The sequence below is a fragment of the Pongo pygmaeus genome, chromosome 17, assembly GCF_028885625.2.
Source record: "Pongo pygmaeus isolate AG05252 chromosome 17, NHGRI_mPonPyg2-v2.0_pri, whole genome shotgun sequence".
Classification (NCBI taxonomy): domain Eukaryota; kingdom Metazoa; phylum Chordata; class Mammalia; order Primates; family Hominidae; genus Pongo; species Pongo pygmaeus.
This window is the reverse complement of record NC_072390.2, coordinates 42,160,473-42,183,531: the sequence shown is the minus strand read 5'-3', so window position 1 is coordinate 42,183,531 and position 23,059 is coordinate 42,160,473.

The window sequence follows — 23,059 nt, the reverse complement described above, 5'->3', positions numbered from 1 at the left end:
AGATACTTTTATGATTGTTTATGCATTTTTAAAATTTCTAATTGGAATAGTGTAATTTTCTAAATAGTGTAGCTCTACACAGCGTAGGTCTTGGAATTAACATAGCAACCAATTGAGACCATCAGGGAATATTACTTTCCTTCCCTGTCTTTGACATAAGAGCTCTTCAGTAAATCCAAACCTCCATGGCATCCCCACCAAGCAGATTATAAGGCTTAATAATCCTCAGTATCACCAAGTTCTCTTAGTCTTTAAATCCCCCAGGCTTCAGATTAAGTTGCTTCCTTTTGTTTCTGCCTTCATAGAAACAAAGAGCAGTTGGCCAATATGTTTAGTAGAAGAACTTTTATCTACCTGACAAACATTATTAGGTTTCCTCTTTACATTTTATCCACTAAATGATAATCTAACGTTCACATAGGTTCTATTTTCACTCTTCATTGTCTTTGTGCCTTTTGCAAAACTGCTCCAGGATCTTCTGACACTCTTAGTTATCTCGGTACTAGAGACCATTTCCAGGCAGGATGTAAGAAAATAAATTGATTGGAGTTCAAAGAGCAAGATGAATACAGAACTTCAAACAGAGGGGTAATCACTTATATTTGGGACACACGTGCCATATATATTTGCCCAAGTAGAAAACATAATACTGATTACAAAGTGTGCATGTGGGGTGGATGTGCCAAAGCCATCCACAGAGGCACTCTACTGGCTTCCTGCTTGCTGTTTTGTCTTTCATTCTTTTTTTTTTTCAGACGGAGTCTCACTCTGTCACCAGGCTGGAGTGCGATGGCACGATCTCAGCTCACTGCAACGTCTGCCTCCTGGGTTCAAGCGATTCTGCTGCCTCAGCTTCCTGAGTAGCTGGGACTACAGGCACAAGTGACCACGCTCAGCTAATTTTTGTATTTTTAATAGAGATGGGGTTTCACCATGTTGGCCAGGATGGTCTCGAGTTCTTGACCTCGTGATCCTCCCACCTCGGCCTCCTAAAGTGCTGGGATTATAGGCATGAGCAACCACACCTGGCCTTTGTCTTTCATTCTTATTTCCCCTCTGTCCAGTTATCATGGTCTCATTACTTGCTCACTTAATTTATTGTGTAACTGGATAGTCAGAAAACAAAAGCCTCCTTCCAGTATCTCATTCCCCACATGCAACCCTTGGAATGAGAGGGTCAGAGTTTCTAAAAGGCCACTTGGGTGGTGTATTAGTCAGGGTTCTCTAGACGAACAGAACTAATGGGATAGATGTATATATGAAGGGGAGTTTATTAGGAGAATTGACTCACACGATCACAAGGTGAAGTCCCATAATAGGCCGTCTGCAAGCTGCAGGGCCAGGAAGCCAGTCCGAGTCCCAAAACCTCAAAAGTAGAGAAGCCAATAGTGCAGCCTTCAGTCTGTGGCCGAAGGCCAGAAAGCCCCTGGCAAATCACTGGTGTAAGTCTAAGAGTCCAAAAGCTGAAGAACTTGTAGTCTGATGTTCGAGGGTAGGAAGCACCCAGCACAGTAGAAAGATGGAGTAGCCAGTCTATTCTTTCCACGTTCGTCTGCCTGCTTCTACCTGGCCGTGCTGATAGCTGATTAGATGGTGCACACCCAGATTGAGGGTGGGTCTGCCTTTCCCAGTCAACTGACTCAAATGTTAATCTCTTTTGGCCACAAGCTCACAGACACACCCAGGAACAATAGTCTGCCTCCTTCAATCCAATCAAGTTGACACTCAATATTAACCATCACAGGTGGGATCCTGAGAAATTGAACTGACAGAAGGGCATTAGAAGCCAATGTGTTTCAGGAGATTTGGGATATCCAGACACTAGGAAGAAGAAATGGGTTTATTGGTCTCAGGAGTAGCTGAGACCAGCCTCCAGTTACCCAGCTTCCATGTGAAAGTTCCTGAGAAGCCAAAGGTGGGGGTTGTAATAGGAACGGAGGTGGTGGTAGTGAGAACAAAACACTAGAATTTTTATCCTGGGGAGGTGAGGGAAATGTTCATGAAAGTAATGCAGCCACCCATCTTCAAGCACCACGGATAAGAAAAGATGGCCTTTCTGCAGATATTCTGGACCACGTGTGCGCCACAGGAAAATGCAAACATTTGTGAGATGGGGAAAGACCAGTCTCAAAAATAGCTGAGATAGAACTTACTGCCATCCTAGTGGGATGGTTTCTTTATTCTTTATTCTTTTCCTTTTCTTTTTTTTTTTTCAGAGCCTCATTCTATTGCCTAGGCTGGAGTGCACTGGCATGATTATAGCTCACTGCAGCCTCAACTTCCCAGGCTCAAGGGAATCTCCCACCCCAGCCTCTTGAGTAGCTGGGACTACAAGTGTGCACCACCATGCCCAGCTAATTAAAAAAAAATTTTTTTTTTCTAGAGATGAGGTCTTACTGTGTCAACAAGGCTGGTCTTGAACTCCTGGCCTCACATTTGAGAGGCCTCTTACGTTGGCCTCCCAAAGTGCTGGATTACAGGCATGAGCCACCATGTCTGGCCCCCACTACTGGGATGGTTTCTAAACATATAACATTTGATTTAGGAGACAGGAGAAAGTAACTTTTCTTTTTCTTCTTCTTTTTTTTTTTTAACATCTAGAATTACAGGATAAAATTCATGTCTATTAGTCAGTGTTTTCTTTTCCATTACCATGGTTACCAATGATGACGATGATGATGATGATAATAGCTGGTATTCATCAAACTATTGCTGTGTAACAGACACTAAGCTAAATGCTTTACATGAATCAATTTCACTTTCACAGTAGTTACTATTATTAATTCCTTTTTACAGGTAGAAAATTGAGGCTGGAGAGTTTATGTAATTTCTTCATGTTTACAAAGCAATTAAGCACAAGAGCTACATGAACTTGCACTCTCCATTCACCTCACCCTGTTATGATGAAACTCCATATGCTATGCTTCCCTTATATTGATCAAAGTGTTGACAAATGAATGAATATGCATCCAGAAGTAGGGCTGGACAATAATTTATCACTTTTTTTTACCCTAACCCTTAATTTGTGATTCTTGATTAATGGATACTTAATGAATCGAAAGAGAATTGGAAACAATTTTGCAAAGAAAGGAGAAAATAGCTTTAAGATGTATGAGAAGAGGGACACATCAAGAGATTGTGCTGATAAAGCAAGGTATCTGTATGTACATGCTGATAAATTATAGATTGCATTATAGCTCTTGTTATTCCTGTATCCCTCCCTCTTTTCTAAGACATCATGTAATTTTTTTCCTATTGCATTTCAGATTTCTGCATATTATACCAGGAGCTCTTAACTCTGTGGTGGAATGAGCTGGTGAGGACTGCTCCCCACAAAGGAATAAAGCCAAAATTAAGATCTCTCTTTTTTATGTTTCTTTCTTTCTCTCTCTCTCTCAAACTTGACACAAGAAGAAAAATCACCAGGTGCCAAAAATGAAGTGGAAACTCAAAAACAATGCCATTCTGATCTAGTAGAGGGGCAGTTAGTGAATATTTTCTGTAAAGGGCCAGAGAGCAAATACCTTAGGCTTTTGAGGCCACATGGTCTATGTTATAACTATTATAGCCCAGAAGTAACAGACAATATGTATATGAATGAATGTAGCTGTGTAACAATAAAACTTTACTTACAGAAATAGGCAGCAGGCCATAGAGTGCTGGCCACTGCAATAAACTATCAAAATCAACATAAGCTCCATAGTAGGGTCAATGCCCACTGATTGATATGGTTTGGCTCTGTGTCCCCACCCAAATCTCGTCTCGAATTGTAATTCCCCACATGCTGAGGGAGGGACCTGGTGGGAGATGACTGGATCATGCGGGTGGTTTTTCCCATGCTGTTCTCATGATAGTGAGGGAGTTCTCACGAGACCTGATAGTTTAAAAGTGGCAGTTCCCCTGCCCTCTGTCTCTCTCCTGCCACCTTGCTTCTCCTTCGCCTTCTGCCATGATTAAGTTTCCTGAGGCCTCCCTAGCCATGTGGAACTGTGGGTCAATTAAATCTCTTTTCTTATAAATTACCCATTCTCAGGCAGTTCTTTATAGCAGTATAAAAATGGACTAATACACCCACATAGGGATGGGATACTGAGCTTTGGGCCAAGATGAAGTCTGGAACAAGAACTGAGACAGTTGCCTAAATCTGAGTCATCTGAAGTCCTAAACCATTAAGTAAAAGAAAAACACATTTTTTTCTTTTGTTTTGAGACAAGGTCTTTCTCTGTCACCCAGGCTGGAGTGCAGCGGTACATTCTCTGCTCACTGCAACCTCCACCTCCCAGACTCAAGCAGTCCTCCCACCTTAGCCTCCCGAGTAGCTGGAACTACAGGTGCACACCACCACACCCAGCTAATTTTTGCGTTTTTTGTGGAGGTGGGGTTTCATCGTCTTGGCCAGGCTGGTCTCAAACTCCTGAGCTCAAATGATGTGTCCACCTTGGCCTCTGACAGCGCTGGGATTACAATCAAGAGCCACTGTGCCTGGCCCTTTCTTTCTTTCTTTCTTTTTTAAATTGCATTGATTTGTTTGAAAAATCAGTTCATTGCACAGGAAACAAAAGTACTTCACCCACTGGCCTAGGGAAACAGCAAAGAGGCTCTGGGTGACTGACACTCAAGGGCCTTGGTTGCAAACAATATTAATAACCTACACACTTCAAGCAGAAAAGAATATCAAAGAGGCCCAGAAAGCTGGAATCTGGAGCTCCCAGCCCAGTATAACGGCCAACCCACTATAGGATGTCACTATGATCCTCAAGACTGGATGCCAGAAGCTCCACCTCTGTCTCCTCTCCTGGGGCCTCTGCTATCATGTTTGCCAGAATATTTATCCTCCTCTCACAGTGACTTCTTCCCGTTTCTCCTTCCCAGAGTCAAAATGTCTCATTGTTGGAATCCTCACTACTGGGAGTCCAGAGATATGAATTTTCTTTTTCTACCTTGTAAAGGAGGAACTTTAAATGTGAGGAATTAAAGCAATGTAAAGAGGTTTTTCAAAGATGTTGGGTAGCCACAAATAATCAGACTCTACGAGGATGATGATTTTTCGTGTGTGTCTGTGAGAAATTTTAAAATTCAAAGATTTTGGTTAGCCACAAATAATTAGAATCTATGAGGATGATGATTTTTGGTGTGTGTCTGTGAGAAATTTTAAAATTCTAGCCTCTGCCACACTTGGGGGAGTGCTCTGTTATTCTTCTTAAGGAAAAAAAAGGTATTTAAACTTTTAGCCCATGGGTAGATGTAGAAAAACTCCCCAAGTGTCTAAATATGTCTTTTAGGTATTAATATATTTGAATTAATAAAAACTCTCCAATTGTCTAAATGTGTCCTTTAGGTATTAATATATTAATATATATGAATATTTGAATTCAAACAAGATCCACATCTTGCATTTGGTTCCTTTTTAAGTCTCTCTCATTCTATAACCGTCATCCCCTCTCACTTTTTTTTTCATTTCTTTGATTTGTTCTAGAAAGCACTTCACAAAGGAATACTGTATTCTGGATTCTAGTGAGCATTTTCTTCTAATGTTCTTTAACTTGTTTATCTTCTGTATTCCCTGTAAGTTGGTAGTATGATCTAGAGAATCATTTTATTCACATTCAGTTTTTGTTTAGATAAGAGCCCTCCATTCCTGCTGTGTTACAAAACAAGGCACAGAAGATCTGGCTCTTCCCCTTTCAGTAATGCCAAGATGAATTATTGGGTTCAGGTTGTCTTGGCTCATTCATCCATTATCAATTTACTAATCATCATTTCACATGATAGTTTTAATATTTATGACAATCATTGTCTATATCCATTATTTATTTCATTATGGGTTTCAAAATAGTGATTTTCTAAGTCTACAATTCTTTGTGCATTTTAAAGAACATTCTGTCACGAACTATGTGAAGTATAATTTGTACAGAAAGGCACATCTTTGATTTATTTTATCATTTTCATAGTGAGTTGGTGCTCTAGTGAACTCCTGTGATAACTGTTTTAGTCCACTTGGGCAGCTATAATGAAATACTTCAGACTGGTAGTTTATAAACAACAGAAACATATTAATCATAGTTCTGGAAGCTAAGAAATCCAAGGTTAAGATGCTGGAAGATTCAGTATCTGTTGGGTGCTTACTCTCTGCTTCATAAATAATGGCTTGCTGCCTGCATCTTCACAAGGTGGAAAGAACAAAAGAAGATAGGAGCTCCCTTGAGCCTCTTTCATGAGAGCACTAATCCAGTTCATAAGCATGGAACCCTAATGACATCATCACTTCCCAAAGGCTCCACCTCTTAATACTATCAAATTGAAATCTGGTGAGACACACACACATTCAGACCATAGCAATGACTAGTGTGTGTGTTTTAAAACATTTTTTAGTGTCATTATAATTTAACAAATTTTTAATATTACTCTAAATGCATGGATTTCTAAAAAAGTATTTAATTTGCTTCAATATGTCTATTCTGTCTTTGCTCAAATTGCGCCAGCTTTTGACTGGTGAATACTCCTCTATATTGGCCACTATAATCTCGTTACTCTTTGATAGCTTCCTTGCTTGGTAGCCTACTAAGATATCTCCAGCTCATTTTGTACATTTTCTTTGCAAGACCTAGAATAAGGAATTTTTCCAAGAAGCTTTGGTTCTTTGTAGTGGAAAATGAAATTTAGGGTCTTGGGTGATGACTAAGTTCATTGCTACTGGCATATCATTTCTTCTTGGTCTTTTCAATGAACAGAGCAACAAAACACAATTTTTTGAAGAAAAATAATGCATTTATATTAATATTTCTAATTTTAAAAATGTCTTTTTTGGCCGGGTGTGGTGGCTCATGCCTGTAATCCCAGCACTTTGGGAGGCCAAGGCAGGCAGATCACAAGGTCAGGAGATTGAGACCATCCTGGCCAACATGGTAAAACCCCATCTCTACTAAAATACAAAAAATTAGCCGGGTGTGGTGGCACATGCCTGTAGTCCCAACTACTTGGGAGGCTAGGCTGAGGCAGGGGAATCGCTTGAACCTGGGAGGTGGAGGTTGCAGTGAGCCAAGACAGCACCCCTGCACTCCAGCTTTGGTGACACAGCAAGAGTCTGTCTCAAAAAAAAAAAAAAGAAGTCTTCTTTAAAGCTGAGAATTTTATGTATATTGTATTTTAAAAGATATTGAGTTTTCCCATATAATTACAGTTGACCCAGGAAACAAACAAAAGGGAAGAGACACGGGTATAGGAACTTAAGATTTTAGAATAGGAACCCCAGGGATTTGGAGCTTTTTCTTCTGAGGAAGAGACTTTACTAGTATCTCTGCAGTTGGCCTTACCAGGCCAACTGTAGCCTTCCAGGGGACACACTGGTCCTTATGCCAGTGTCTCTAGTTACTTCATCCAAAGCTAGCATAAAATGCTATTAAAAATTAACAACTAAATGCTTTTGCCTATCTCATTTTCTTTCCCTAATAAGCATCTTGGTTTCATTGCCTTAAGGCTCAAGGAATTTTTTCTTGATCTTTAAAGTCCAGTAATTTTATTAGATAATGTTTTAGTGGGGCATCTGTTTTTCTCCAGATACCCATTGTGCCCTTTCAATAGTTAATTTTTAAAAAAAAAATCTTTTTTGGTAAATTTTTCTTAATTTGAATATTTGTTCTGTATCATTCTTGGATTTCCTCTTTAGGAGCCCTTTCATACATGTCAACGATGTTTGCCACTCTCTCAACTACTTCTTAACCTTTTTTTAATTCTACATTTTTATCATTTTTACTTTCTACTTGTTTTAAAGTATTGTGTGTTGTCTCTGTTTCCTCATGTGTGAATTCTAGTTCAGGCTTCATTTCTGAAATACTTTTTTCTTTTATTTCTAATTCATAGTTCTTACCTTATATCTAAGTTTTCTAATCCTAACTTGTTATGTTAGTTAATTTTTAAAATTACATTTTAAAATTTCTTTTTGCTTGTTTGAAATAGTTATCGTTTTCATCTGTTTAATGGCTATATATTTCTGGAATACTTTTAATATCTGTAGGGACATTCTACTCATTATTTATTTTATTTTTTGCATTTGACACAGTTCTGTTCATTGCTTATTTTTGTGTACTATTGGATTTACTGACCTTTTAGGAGGCCAGGTGGGTCAGGTTACCTTTGCTAGCTTCACAGATCTAAAACTTGTACTTGTTTTATCTTTGTCAGATGTTTATAAATTAAAAGCTCAGTAAATATGACTCTGTTTTCTGAGATATTCTACCTCCTTCCTCCTCTCCTACTTTAAGTTTCCCTTAACTTTTACTTTTATTTATTCTGACTTGCTTACTTTGGAGACAATTCCTACCAGTTTCTCCTAGGTTTTTTTTTCCCCCTCAAAAGGGGCCTTATTTGTTTAGTTACATGAGCCCATTTTCCCAGAGTGCCTGATCCTTCAGAGCCACACCTAATAATTACCTGTGAGTGTTCAAAACCCTTCCAATTTTATTTTGGCCTCTCACACTTCACAATAAATACCTATTGACAGTTTAGTTATTCTCTATTGACAGTCTATTGACAGTTTAGGGGTTCTCCATTGACATTCTATTGACAGTTTAAGGGTTCTCTATTAACAGTGTTAATAGTTCAGATGTTTTCTCATTTTCAGGTCCAGCAGATACAGCTCATTGCTTTCCTCTGTTATCTTCTACATGGATGCTGATAGCATGCTTTGTTCACATATTCTTCTATTTTGTGGACTGTGGGAATGCTTTGTCACTTAATCTTATCGTAAATGTTGCCTGTACATTTTTGGTTTTGTATTCCTAGTTGCTCTGTTCATTTTTCTGAGGGTACTTGGGAAGCATATTTACTTGTTCCTTATTTTTTACTTATATTACTGATGCTTTTGTCTTCTGCTGAAATCTTGGTTCATAATGTCAAAAGATGAAGTTATAACAATTTAAAGAAATTAATTTACTTTATTTGCAGCTCTAGAGTCAGGCAACACTTCATTTCATTACATAGAATAAGTGTTCCAATGAGCTGAGCAGAGGGGATTGGTTTTATAGACAGAAGAGGGCTGAAGAAAGTAGACACAAAGAGCAAAAGGTAGATTGGTCATTTTAAAGTTATTTTCTTTGTAAGGCAGACACAGGGAAACAGAATAATAGAAAAATAACTGATTAGTTAACATCAGCTTACTTCAAGATAATTTTATTTTTCTTGGTGTGGATTAGCACAGAGGAAAGTTTATTATTATGTCAACTGACACTGGCCTGTTTGAGAAATTTGTCATTATTTCTCTCTTCTGATTTCCCAGAAGGTCAGATAACAACTTACTTTTGGTTTAGTGAAGTGAAACTTTAGTATAAGTGACTTCGTTTTGGTTTTATTCTGATCTCTTGGGGCCTAGTGCAGGAGCTCAATCCAAAACAATGGGCTCTGATAATTTTTATTGAACAATAACAACATTGTGAAATAAACAACAGTGTTAAATAAACATTGTTATGCTGTATTTGTTTATTTAAATCTACCTTTTTGTCTTTGTGTCTGCTTTCTTCAGCCCTTTTCTGTTTATAAAACCAATCTCTTCCGCTCAGCTCATTGGAACACTTATTCTATTTAATGAAATGGAGTGTTGCCTGGCTCTAGAACTGTCGTTACTGTTAAATAACAACGTTAATATATTACTTTATCTTGCCGTGTATTTACAGTAGCTCCAAAGTAGGATATAACTACCATATTCAAAGTTTAAGATTTCCTTGCATTTATTATTTGTCTTAGAATTAGGGTGATCAGCTTGTTTTGGTTTACCTGGAACTTTCCTGGTTATAGTATTAAAAGTCCTGTGTCTTAGGAAACCCCTCAGTCCTATGTAAAACCTGGATGATTTGTCAGTCTACATGTGTCACTAGCGATATAGGGTCAAAATGCTCTGTGTAATATTCACTTGGATTCGTTTGGTTTTAAATATGGCATGCCAATTGTTAGGTAACTTGTTTTCTGGTTTTTACTTGTAGAGAATGTGCACATTTTCAATTAAAGTAAAATATAGAAAAAAATGTTAAAAACACTTCTATAAGGAAGGGTGATTCACATTTTGTTCATAGCCTATGCACATTTTTTCTATTGGTTTGTTGGTGCTTTTCTTCTCAATGTTTAGAAGCTCTTTGTATAGTAGGAATATTAACGCTTTGTGGCATAAGTTGAAAATAGCTTGTTTTGCAGTTTTTTAATTGTCTAGTGAAAGTTTTTATTTTTAATTTTTATTTAATTTACTTTTGAATTTTGAGTCACAGTTCAAGAAGCTTTTCTCTCAGTTTTTATGTAGGAATTTGTTCATTTTTTCACTAGTTCTTAGGTAACTTCCTTTTTTGCATTTGGATATTTAACTTTAAATTTTTATTAACATTTTAGGTCTAACATTTAAGTCTTTAATCCATCTTGAGTTGATTTTTGTATAAGGTGTAAGGAAGGGATCCAGTTTCAGCTTTCTAGAAGAAAACCTAGGCATTACCATTCAGGACATAGGCATGGGCAAGGACTTCATGTCTAAAACACCAAAAGCAATGGCAACAAAAGCCAAAATTGACAAATGGGATCTCATTAAACTAAAGAGCTTCTGCACAGCAAAAGAAACTACCATCAGAGTGAACAGGCAACCTACAAAATGGGAGAAAATTTTTGCAACCTACTCATCTGACAAAGGGCTAATATCCAGAATCTACAATGAACACCAACAAATTTACAAGAAAAAAACAAACAACCCCATCAAAAAGTGGGCGAAGGACATGAACAGACACTTCTCAAAAGAAGACATTTATGGAGCGAAAAAACACATGAAAAAATGCTCACCATCACTGGCCATCAGAGAAATGCAAATCAAAACCACAATGAGATACCATCTCACACCAGTTAGAATGGCAATCATTAAAAAGTCAGGAACAACAGGTGCTGGAGAGGATGTGGAGAAATAGGAACACTTTTACACTGTTGGTGGGACTGTAAACTAGTTCAACCCTTGTGGAAGTCAGTGTGGCAATTCCTCAGGGATCTAGAACTAGAAATTCCATTCGACCCAGCCATCCCATTACTGGGTATATACCCAAAGGACTATAAATCATGCTGCTATAAAGACACATGCACATGTATGTTTATTGCGGCATTATTCACAATAGCAAAGACTTGGAACCAACCCAAATGTCCAACAATGATGGACTGGATTAAGAAAATGTGGCACATATACACCATGGAATACTATGCAGCCATAAAAAATGATGAGTTCATGTCCTTTGTAGGGACATGGATGAAGCTGGAAATCATCATTCTCAGTAAACTATCACAAGAACAAAAAACCAAACACTGCATATTCTCACTCATAGGTGGGAATTAAACAATGAGAACACATGGACACAGGAAGGGGAACATCACACACTGGGGACTGTTGTGGGGTGGGGGGAGGGGGGAGGGATAGCATTGGGAGATATACCTAATGCTGGATGATGAGTTGGTGGGTGCAGCGCACCAGCATGGCACATGTATACATATGTGACTTACCTGCACGTTGCACACATGTACCATAAAACCTAAAGTATAATAATAATAATAATAATAACAATAAAAACATTTTAAATGGTTTTGTTATAAACCCTTTAATTTTTTACACTCTTGATTATTTTTGAGAGTGGGATAAAATACTTCTACCTCCATTGTTGATTTATCAACATTTTATAGTATGTCCATTGATTTCCGCTTCACTTCTTACGTGGTTAAGTTGCTAGGCGCATTAAGATCAAAAGTGTCAAAACCTTCTGGTGAAGAAATTGTCTTTTATGATTACATAATGATTCTCTTTATTACCTTAAAGTTTATTTTCAGTATAGCTAAAACAGACTTCTTTGCTACTTAGTATATTTTTTCTTTATACTCATGTCTTTAAATTTCAAATATATCTCTTATATGGCACATATAGCTGGATTTAAATGTTTTTAAATTAAATCGGAGAGACTCATTCAAATATCTAACACATATATTAAGATTTATCTATACCATATTATTATGCCTTTTCCATTTTACCAAGTTTCTTATTTTTGCCTTTCTCCCATTTTGTCTTCTCTTATGAATTCTATTTTCTTTGTTCCTCTTAATAATGAATCCATCTAATTTCATAGTCATCTGAATAGGAGTGTTAAAATAATAGCATTCCTATGCATTTCTAAATAAACATTTGCTATTTAATGTTTTTTTGAGAGCTATTTGAGCCTTCTTTGTAGCACTGTCTGATGCACTAGTAGCTTAAGTAGAGGGAGTAAGGAAGAGATATAACATTCTCCTTTTGGTCGCACCTCTGATAGGATGGGGTAGAAGAAAAGGGAATGGGAAAGTGCAGTGAGCCTCCGCCCATCTGGATGAAGTTCTGGTCTTTTTATTGATTGGCTGGCTTTAAATACCATTTCAATTTATATGCACTCAGAGATTGGATGCGTCTCTAGTGTTCTATCCATTCAGTCCCACAAGGCCAGATTTGAGAATTGCTACCACTTCTGTAACTTCTAGGGTACTTATATGGTGTTAATGGTCTCCTTCTCCACCCTGCAGACTGCTCTTTCACTCTCTTTCTAGCTCTCTTTTCCTCTACTCAGTATTGGGAGAATCAGCAGGTCTACTGGCCAAGTTGAAGTCCACAAGTGAATGAAATTCAAATTTCCCCATTCTTATAAATCATTCTACTGTAAAGACACATGCATGCATCTGTTCATTGCAACACTATTCACAATAGCAAAGATGTGGAATCAACCTAAATGTCCATTAATGATAGGCTGGATAAAGAAAATGTGGTACATAAACAACATGGAATACTGTGCAGCCATAAAAAACAATGGGATCATGTCTCTTGTAGTAACATGGATGGAGCTAGAGGCCATTATCCTTAGCAAACTAACACGAGAACAGAAAATCAAATACTGCATGTTCTCACGTATAAGTGGGAGCTAAATGACAAGAACGCATAAATACATAGAGGGGAACAACACACACTGGGGCCTATTGGAGGGTGGAGGGTGGGAGGGAGAGAGTCAGGAAAAATAACTAATGGGTATTAGGCATCATATCCAGGTGATGAAATCTGTACAACAAATCCCAATGATGCAACTTTACCTATATGACAAACCTGCACATGTACCCCTGAACTTAAAAGTTTAAAAACTTTCCCCATTCTTGCCTGACTTAACTATTAATCTTTATGAGAAACTTCTCAGAACTTTACCCTGGTGCCACGCCTTAGAGGAAAAGAAAGACTCTCTTTCCTTGTTTCAAAATGAAAGGAAGAAAAGAACTCTTTCATGTGCATTGTACTTTCTATAAGGCTGAAGAAAAATCCTCTTCCTCTTTCCAGGACTATTAAAATACCAAGTAGGGGTAAATATGGGAACTGGTAGTTCTAAGCAGGTGTGTGGCCACTTGTTTGAGGATAAGCTGTATCCTAATACCAGTGGCCCCATTATAATGTGTGTAGGGTGGTGCTAAGCACCATTTTGGAGCCTTTTTCTCCTTAGTTGCAGTAATGAGGTCCCAGGGAAAGTTTTACTTAGAATCCTATTATAATTGCTTAGATTTACCACTACATTTACCACTTTCTTTCATTGTTAGTTACTTCTCAAATCTACCCCCCTTTATCTTTCTAATTTCTCTTTTATTGAGGGATGCTCCCTAATGTTTCTTTGAGCTAAGTCTGCAAGTGATAAACCCTTAATTGTGAATGTGTCTATTTTGTTTGCATTCTTTAGTTTCATTTAGCTGGCTATAAAATTCTAGATTTTCTGTTATTTCTCTTCATCAATTTGAAGATATTTATTTTCTTCTGGCATCTGTTATTGTTAATGATAAATCTGATGTCCAAATGTTCTTCTTCAATAAACAGTGATGTTTCCCTGTTTGGCCATAACTCCCCTTTTTCCTGGATAGAGGAAATGGTGAGTCATGTACTCCATGATTCACCATTGAGTTGTTTGTTAATATTTTCACTATATCTTTGAGGTTCTGTAGTTTCATAACTCTATATATGGATTTATTTATCTTTTGGGGACTCTCTTTGATTCTTGTTTCTGAAATCTCTTTCAAATATCTTTAAATTAAATGTTTTTCCTTAGAATTTCTATTTGGGACTTTTTTAGTTCCAGCAACCGGGAAAATTGTGCTACTAAAGTCCATCTCCTGCTACAAACCCATGAGAATATTGAAGCCAGGTACAGTGGTACACATCCATGTTCCAGCTGCTTGGGAGGCTGAGGTGGGAGGATCACTTGAGGCCAGGGGTTCAAGGCCTGCCTGGGTAGCATAGTGAGTTCCTATCTCAAAAAAAATAGATAATATCTAATTATTTCATAACTGAACTTGAAAGAAAGGAAAACCTTATGATAAGTGAAACTAAGAAGAATCCCAAAAACCAGAGCTATAAGCTTGTGAACTGTCCTGGGGGTGGGCAGGTATGTAATGGTCACAGCTGTAGGCTCCAGAACTTAGGAAGAAAGAGAATTTGGCCTTGGGCCCATGCAGAGAAACAATGAGATGGCACAAATGGAAGAAGAGTAAATGACATGGAAGATAAAATGAGAAAGTCCAAAAAGAAATTGAATAAGATGAGCAAAAGAGAGTGGCACCTGGGACTGGGAGCTGTTCCTCTGGCTCTGGACATAGGCACACACCTGCTTGGTGGATGGCCTGAGATGTGTCTGCTTGAGAGTGGTCCATGGGCCTATTTTTCAGGTGCAGAGGATGGGATGGGAAGGAACAGGACTGTTTCACAGGCCAGGACTCAAGCACAGGGCTACTCAGCAGTGCTCGTTGGGTCCAGGTGCATGCCCGCCAAAGGTGGCTGTTTCTCAGGCCCAGGACATGGCTGCATTGAGGCTGGGAAGGATAGAGGAAAGGTAGGGATAGGGAAAGATTTGTTAAAGGATACAAAATTACAGCTAGATAGCAGGAATAAGTTCCAGTGTTCTATAACATTGTAGGATGACTGTAGTTAATAACAATATACAGTTTTAAATAGCTAGAAGGAGCATATTAAACATACCCAACACAAATAAATGAGAAATGTTTCTGAAGATAAATATGCTAATTACACTGATCTGATCACTATACATTCTATGTATGGAAACATCACTATGTAACCCATAAATATGTACAAGAGACAAGATTTATCTATTAAAAAAAATAGCTGAGAATTTTCCAGATCTGAGAACTGAGTGAAGTATAGAGATTCCAGAATGGAAAAGTGAAATTAAACCATGAAGATGATGGTAGCTGCTGGCCATAATATATTTTTATGAAACACTAGGAGAAAAATAACTTTACTATCAGTTATACATTTACTGAACTTTTTCTTGTCACTTGACACAACCCAAGAAGAAACCAGTAAATTATTTGAATAAACATATATTAATAGTGTTGTTAAAGAGAAGATGCTAGCGTGCTGCCTGGCATATACTTTTCTATGATAATTTTACCACCTACGTGCTTCGGAATACTCACAGAATTATTGATCTGGTTATATCTACAATACCAATTTTAATACCTCGCTATAATATTGAGTAACTGGGGAAGACATCTGCAGCCAGAGGTTTGGTTGTTGATTGACCCATGGTTACTCTGAGCATATGACATCAGCTGTCAATTATGCTATTGTATTTGGATAAAAAGTACAAATTGTATACACACTATATATATATATGTGTGTGTATATATATACATATATATATAATTTTTCCAATTCAGGAAGCAGAGCACAAAATACCACTCAGTAGGGTAGGGGTGGGAGAACATTACTACTGTAGCTCACAATGCGTCATTAAAATGGAAGGGTTTTTATAAATGCAAAGCATTCTATAAAACCTTATTAAACCAACCAGTTGTGAGAACAAACAAACAAACGAATAAACAAGCAAACCAAGAGACAACAAAATAACAGTACGAGAGCAAACTAAGACGTGGGAAGTCCCTGTGACTAATTCTCAAAAAGAGAAAGAACAGGAGCATTTGAGCAATAGGCACCCTAAGCTCATTTCTTCCCCTTCATGGGTGAGGAACTTGAGGTCCAGAGAGATGATGTGATCACTCAAGTCCCAGAAACGGGACAACAGCAGTGCATGATAGTGGAGAGCAGTCTTGTGGGACTCGAAATATTTTGCTTTACAAATGACATTTCGAGATGATCCAGCGTGTCTTGTTCAGGCCATGGAGACAGTGGACTGAATGACAGCTGCCTCCCTGTTATTGTTACAGTTAGTTCTCCACATCCACAGGTTCTACATCCCAAATTCAACCAACTGTGAATCGAAAATATTTAGGAAAAATAAAACAATAAAAATAACAAAACAACAATGAAAACTAACACAAGTTTATAAAACAATATGGTATAACAACTATTTGCATAGCATTTACATTGTATTAGGTATTATTGATGATCTAGAGATGATTTAAAGTAGATGGGGGGATGTGCATCGGTTATATGCAAATACCATGCCATTTGCAATAAGGGACTTGAACATCCATGAAATTTGGTATTTGTTAGGGGTCATGGAACCAATCCCCCATGGGATGGAGGAATTGGAGGGATGACCATTTGTGTTTCACATTCCTACTCCACAGCAGAAGGAGTGAGGGGCATCAAGCCTCAGGGAGTCTGACAGATGGATACCAACAGCAGTCACGGAGGAAAGAGTAATGTTTCCTCAAGCAAAAGTTTTCTGATTTGGGCCTTGAGTGTCACACGTCTCAGCAAGGGGAGGTTAATTTTCCCTTCACTCATCCCCCTTTGGTCTCATCCTCATCTCTCCCTGAACCTGCTCTCCTTGTGTGCTGTACCCTAGCCATCTTCTCTATTTATCACCCTGACTCTAGAGGGGTCGTGGCATCGAGCTCTCCATGTCCATGATGATTAGCTGCCCAGGAAAATGAAGAAAATGAAAACAGAAATTACTTGAGGACTTTGCTGAACTCAATAAGCTCTTTAACCTTTTCCGGACCTCCCCAGTGCTCACAGAACAGCTCTTCTGACCTTTGAGACAGTGTTTTTGTCATCACTCAAGAGAGATGCCCAGCCTCCTGCTGACACCTTTGGGATGTGTTCCTGGCTTCCTGTCTGCCGCCTCCAGAGGCTGGTACATTTGTCAAAAGGCGTGATGGTCAGTGCCTTCATTACACAGATTTGGTTTCAATGTGAGGCATAGTTAGCACCTCCATCTGCCATTTCTGCTGGTTACCTGCTTTACTGCCCCTTGAGCTTATTTCCTTCAATAAAAGAGATACTATTATGGCTGCCTCCAAAAGTCATGTTTTTGGGGCCACCTGTTTTATCTCTATAAATTAGATTCTGAAAAGATGAGGAAAAATCATATTGAAAAACTGTCCCTACCGAAAATTTTCATTCTGTTTCAATCAGGGTCCTCCAGGTCCATAGAATGAAAGAGATAATTTTAAAGTTTTCTCCTCTGGGTACTCCTCATTTCTCTCAGCATTTTTGGCTACTCGATACTTTGCAGCCAGTTTCTTATTAAAGATAACATATGCTGGCTGGGCACCATGGCTCACACCTATAATCCAAGCCCTTTGGGAGGCAGAGGAGGGTGGATAACCTGAGGTCAGGAGTTCGAGACCAGCCTGGCCAACATGGTGAAACCCTGTCTCTACTAAAAATACAAAAATTAGCCTAGCGTGGTGGTGGGCGCCTGTAATCCCAGTTACTCGAGGGGCTGAGGCGGGAGAGTCACTTGAACCAGGGAGGTGGAAGTTGAAGTGAGCAGAGATCGCACCACTGCACTCCAGCCTGGGTGATAAGAGTGAGACTGTCTCAAAATAAATAATAAATAAATAAATAACATAAGCTAAGCTTTTAACCTACATTCTTCATAGCTTTTTGTTTATGTTTGCTGGAGAATACTATGAAACCCATTTAAAGAGAAAGAAAACATAAGATTTACGACATTTAATAATATTGATAAAACCATATCTATGTAAAATTACATGATGCATAGATAAAACAGTGTTAATACCTTACATTGAACACATTCATGCCAACTTTCTTCACACGCTGCTTTACAGAAGAGAGAGAAACAGGAGGCAACCAAAACAATCAGGCATCACAAACCTCATGCAGGCTTCTCATCCTTATTCAGAGCACAATATCAACATTTATTTTTGCACTGTGGCAGGTTTCAACTGGCTGCTGAGAATGAGAAAATAGCTCAATAACCCAGGATTTTTACTCACCACAGAATTCAGTTCATAAGTCTGCAGGAAACTCTATATACCTTAGAGGATACATGCCTCTTAAAATTCTTGGGGAAGAGTTTGGGAGAGGTAGGGCTAAGGGAATTTGGGGATAGCCAAGAAATCATCTCTAGGTGATTTCTGGTTAGAACAGCTTGTCTGTGATAGGGCTTTATTTATTAGCAACCAATATTTCCTTGGGAAATATCTACATAAGTCCTTTCATCCTGGGAGAGACTGCTGCTTTTCCAAATAAGAGAGTTCTCCCTTACTCTCTGGGTCAAAGAGAGATGCATGATTCTCTAGCCTGGATGCTTCCTACCAAGAGTAAACTGAGGCTTAGGTAAATGAGAGAGAGGAGCTGACAGCTCCCAACACTATCGCAAATGTAAAAGAACACTTTGAACAGAATTAAATTGTTTTCTAAAATAAATATCTTTTCTTCCTAAGAACACTATGATTATAATAAAACCGTCATACATCTGTGGACACTCCTAATATTTGCAGGCTTTTGTCACGGTAGGGGGAAAAGATGAATTTTCAGAACCATCACACAGCCATCAGAATCTGAGGTGGGACACTAGGAGCAGTTGACTGTAAGAGCCACACAATTTATCATCCTTGCCATCCTACTCTTTGAAGCCGACTGAAAACAGGCACAGTGCTTGGAATGACTGAATTGAGTAAAGATGGGTAAAATTCCATGTTTTCCATATTTAGCTTTCAACATATTCCTATGCCTAAATTGGTATCAGCAAGAGAAGTTTTCCTGCTGAAAGAGACTGTTGTTCTTTAAGGCTTAAACTTTTTGTTACTTCCTGGTATTCACACTGAATTTGTTTTCAAAAGGACTCTCATTATTATTTTGCAGGGGCTTATTCGTTACAGATCCAGTTCTGAGGTTCAGGAAAAGGTATTCGCAAATTGCTACCCATAATGCAAAACTAACCCCCCAAGAAGCTGATTTTTTTTCACAATTTCTATTTTGTGATATAGGATTATGCTGATTTCATGAAAATTTTAAAAAGAAAATTCCTTCCTGCTGAGTAACACTGCTCAATAAAAACCCAGGAAAGATGAGGCTTCCTAATTAGACGCTCAGATGAGGGCTCCCAGCACAGTGAAGAAGGTTGAAGAGAAAAAAAAAATAAAGAAAATAAGTTTCTAAACAGTACTTGATAGGAATCCTTTTAGGATTAAAGAATGTGACTTTTTTCTCTTTTCTGTTGGAGCTCATTGAAACACTAGTTAGACTTGTGGTAAATAAAATAACATTGTTCATTCAGGCCAAAAGACAAGTGCTCCTCCACAAGGTAAGAAGTTTCTCTTTCAATTAAAGTACTCAGAGAGTGCATAACATTTTGTCAGAGATGTTGTGAAGAGGTTGAATAGATGCCCTTTAAGGTTCCTGAAAACTGAAATTCTATAGAACTATAAAATTTATTAGTGTTTTCTTACTGTCAAGAGAGAAAAGACAGGGAAATAATATTTTGGGGCATCTACTAAGTGGCAGTTGCCAATATGAAGCACATGGTTATCCACAGCTGGTGTTGGTGATTTTAATATAGTTTCAAAAGAGTAACAGCAAATTTCTTAAATTTATATATTTGAAAACATTTTTGGCCGGATGCAGTGGCTCACGCCTGTAATCCCAGCACTTTGGGAGGCCGAGGCGGGTGGATCACGAGGTCAGGAGTTCAAGACCAGCCTGGTCGACATGGTGAAACCCTGTCTCCACTAAAAATACAAAAATTAACCTGGCATGGTGGTGTGCACCTGTAGTCCCAGCTACTTGGGAGGCTGAGGCAGGAGAACTGCTTGAACCCGGGAGGCAGATGTTGCAGTGAGCCCAGATCACGCCACTGCACTCCAGCCCGGGGGACAGAGCGAGACTGTCTCAAAAAAAAAGAACAAAAAACAAAAACACATTTTCACATGCACTATGTTATTTGATTCTTCTATCAGCCAATGAGGTGGGAGGGCAGATGTCTCCATTCTCATTTTGTAGGTGGGGATATGCAGCCGAAAGCTGTGTGACTGGCTTCTCGCACACAGCTAGTCACTGAGGGTTTATCTAGGGCAAACGGTGACCAATAATCACAGTCCACTAGGTTGCCGACATCTGTAACAACTGCAAAAATAAGATGCTGGGTGAACCAATTCCCAGTATCTTTCTCACCTGTTTAATGAAGAGAAGTAATAACCATCCAATCTACTTTAAAGGTGTTTTGAACATAAACAAAAAATAGCCAGAAGAGAAGCAATGATTTTGATGAAGTTTTTAAAATAACATGATGGGTGTGGGGGTGTAAGGTACAAGGGGTGTAACCATAACAGTAGCAACTCTGCAATAGTCTTTCATTGTACATTTCAGTATGCCAATGCAGTCTCATTCACAATTTTAAAATTTCTATTTGTTGAATTTGTTCATTTGGTCTCTGCTGATTAAATTAAGATATCTCTGAGTATAGAAAGATAGAAAGGATAATTTTTAAAAGGTCATAGTTCTACAACAATTTACTAGTAACGTGGTAGGTTTTTGTTTTTCTCTATACTCAATTTTTAGAAAATAGTTGTATTATTTATAATTTAGTAGTTTTCTGTTTTAAATATAAATTGCATAGTTTTTAAAAACCTAATTTTTAATGGCCATATATAATTTCATCAAAGAGATTAGCCATTTATTGATTAATAGGCCTTTAGGTTAAAAAAATCATAATTAACATTTATTTGGCCCCTTCTATGTGCTAGACACACTTTAAATTAAAAGTGGATATTATTTTCCTTTTTTGTTTTTTTAATGAGAAAACAGCCTTAGGTGGGGCAAAGCCAGAATTTGCATTTTTCTAGTTGTTGGTGATCAGAATATGATACCTCAATATCTGGCACCTTGGCATACTGAGTACTTTAAGCCAAAGGAAACTGGGAAAACTGCAGAAGCAGAAGGTCTCTGACCTTCTCCTCCCTCCTCGCTCTTAGAGATCCTCATGTGACAGGTGTCTTGCCCTTTACCTGCTGGAAAGCAATGATGAGGGAGGCACAGAGAAGAATCTGAACAAACAAACCCCCAGTTTATTACCATAAAGTTATGCCCTTTTTTGCCCAAATATATATTTTACGTGATCCTCTATTTTTCATCAGATCTAAGCATAAAAATATACATTTGTCTCTGGGTCTTTGGGTCTTCATTTCTTTTTTTTTTTTTAATTTTATTATTATTATACTTTAAGTTTTAGGGTACATGTGCACAACATGCAGGTTTGTTACATGTGTATACATGTGCCATGTTGGTGTGCTGCACCCATTAACTCGTCATTTAGCATTAGGTATATCTCCTAATGCTATCCCTCCCCCCTCCCCCCACCCCACAACAGTCCCCAGAGTGTGATGTTCCCCTTCCTGTGTCCATGTGTTCTCATTGTTCAATTCCCACCTATGAGTGAGAACATGCGGTGTTCAGTTTTTTGTCCTTGCGATAGTTTGCTGAGAATGATGGTTTCCAGCTTCATCCATGTCCCTACAAAGGACATGAACTCATCCTTTTTTTATGGCTGCATAGTATTCCATGGTGTATATGTGCCACATTTGTTTAATCCAGCCTATCATTGTTGGACATTTGTGTTGGTTCCAAATCTTTGCTATTGTGAATAGTGCTGCAATAAACATATGTGTGCATGTGTCTTTATAGCGGCATGATTTATAATCCTTTGGGTCTTCATTTCTAAAGCCTCTCTGTTGTGTAGAATTTATAAAATGTATTAAATACATTTGTTATGCTTGTCCATTATCAACCTGTCTTTTGTTAGAGGAATATCAGCCAAGAACCTTGGAATGGGTGATGAGAAGATATTAATCACACCCCTTCCCCACCACATAGCCCATGTCTATTGCTGTAACACATCTTTTAAAAGAAAGCATTTGTCTTGTCTAAAACTAGTTGCACACACTATGGTAGTCTGAGAGTCAAAGAAATTGAGCATAAATTTTTTTTTTGTTTCTGTGACTGCATTCTATATATTTTCACTTAAAATTAGATCTAAGAACTAAGATTCCAAGAAAATAAGAAATTGCTTTGGTAACCCAAATGAAACAGGTTTAAACTCTAAGAATATGTAGGTCAGCATCTGGCCTCAAGCAGTTGATTGACATTTGGAGTTCAGTAGAGTTGGGTTCTCAATAGAGTACGGGATCCTATGAAAAGCTAGGACCTTCACTAACTTTATTTCCTCCTTGAACTCGAGGGTAGCTACAGGTTTCATAGTGTTTTTATTTATGATGTATTAGTGCTTCTAGGTCTAACAGAGAAATGAAGGACAAAAGTTCTAACATGGAAAATGAACCAAGGAATGTATTCCCCAAAGGCTAAGAAATGTACCTTTTTAAAAACATAGAAAAATTAGTTAATTTAAATGATCACATCTATGATTCAAAATACATCTGGCCTTACAGAAAACAGCTGGGTACAGAAGCCAAGCTAGTGAAGGCTGAATACATTGTAGCAGAGAGCTAATTGGTCTCAGAAGTAAAGATTTCCAAATGCGCAGCTATTCAACATTATTTCAAGGAGTGTCTCTGGAGGAAGATTGATCTTGACATGCCATTCTTCTTTCCGTGGTGTCCTCTGACTGTGCATGAAGACAATGACAGTTAGCAGGGGAGCTGGAGAGGAAAGCTCCTGGAGCATTTGCAGGAGAGTCATCTTGTGGCAGACAGACTCAAGTCGATCAGGATGTGGACTCTGTTTCCGTCCACTGTCTTCAAAGCAAGCCCTGACTCTGAGTACAGGAGTAAAACCATTTGAAGAGGCATCAAATGGCCTGGGGAAAGGCTGAACATT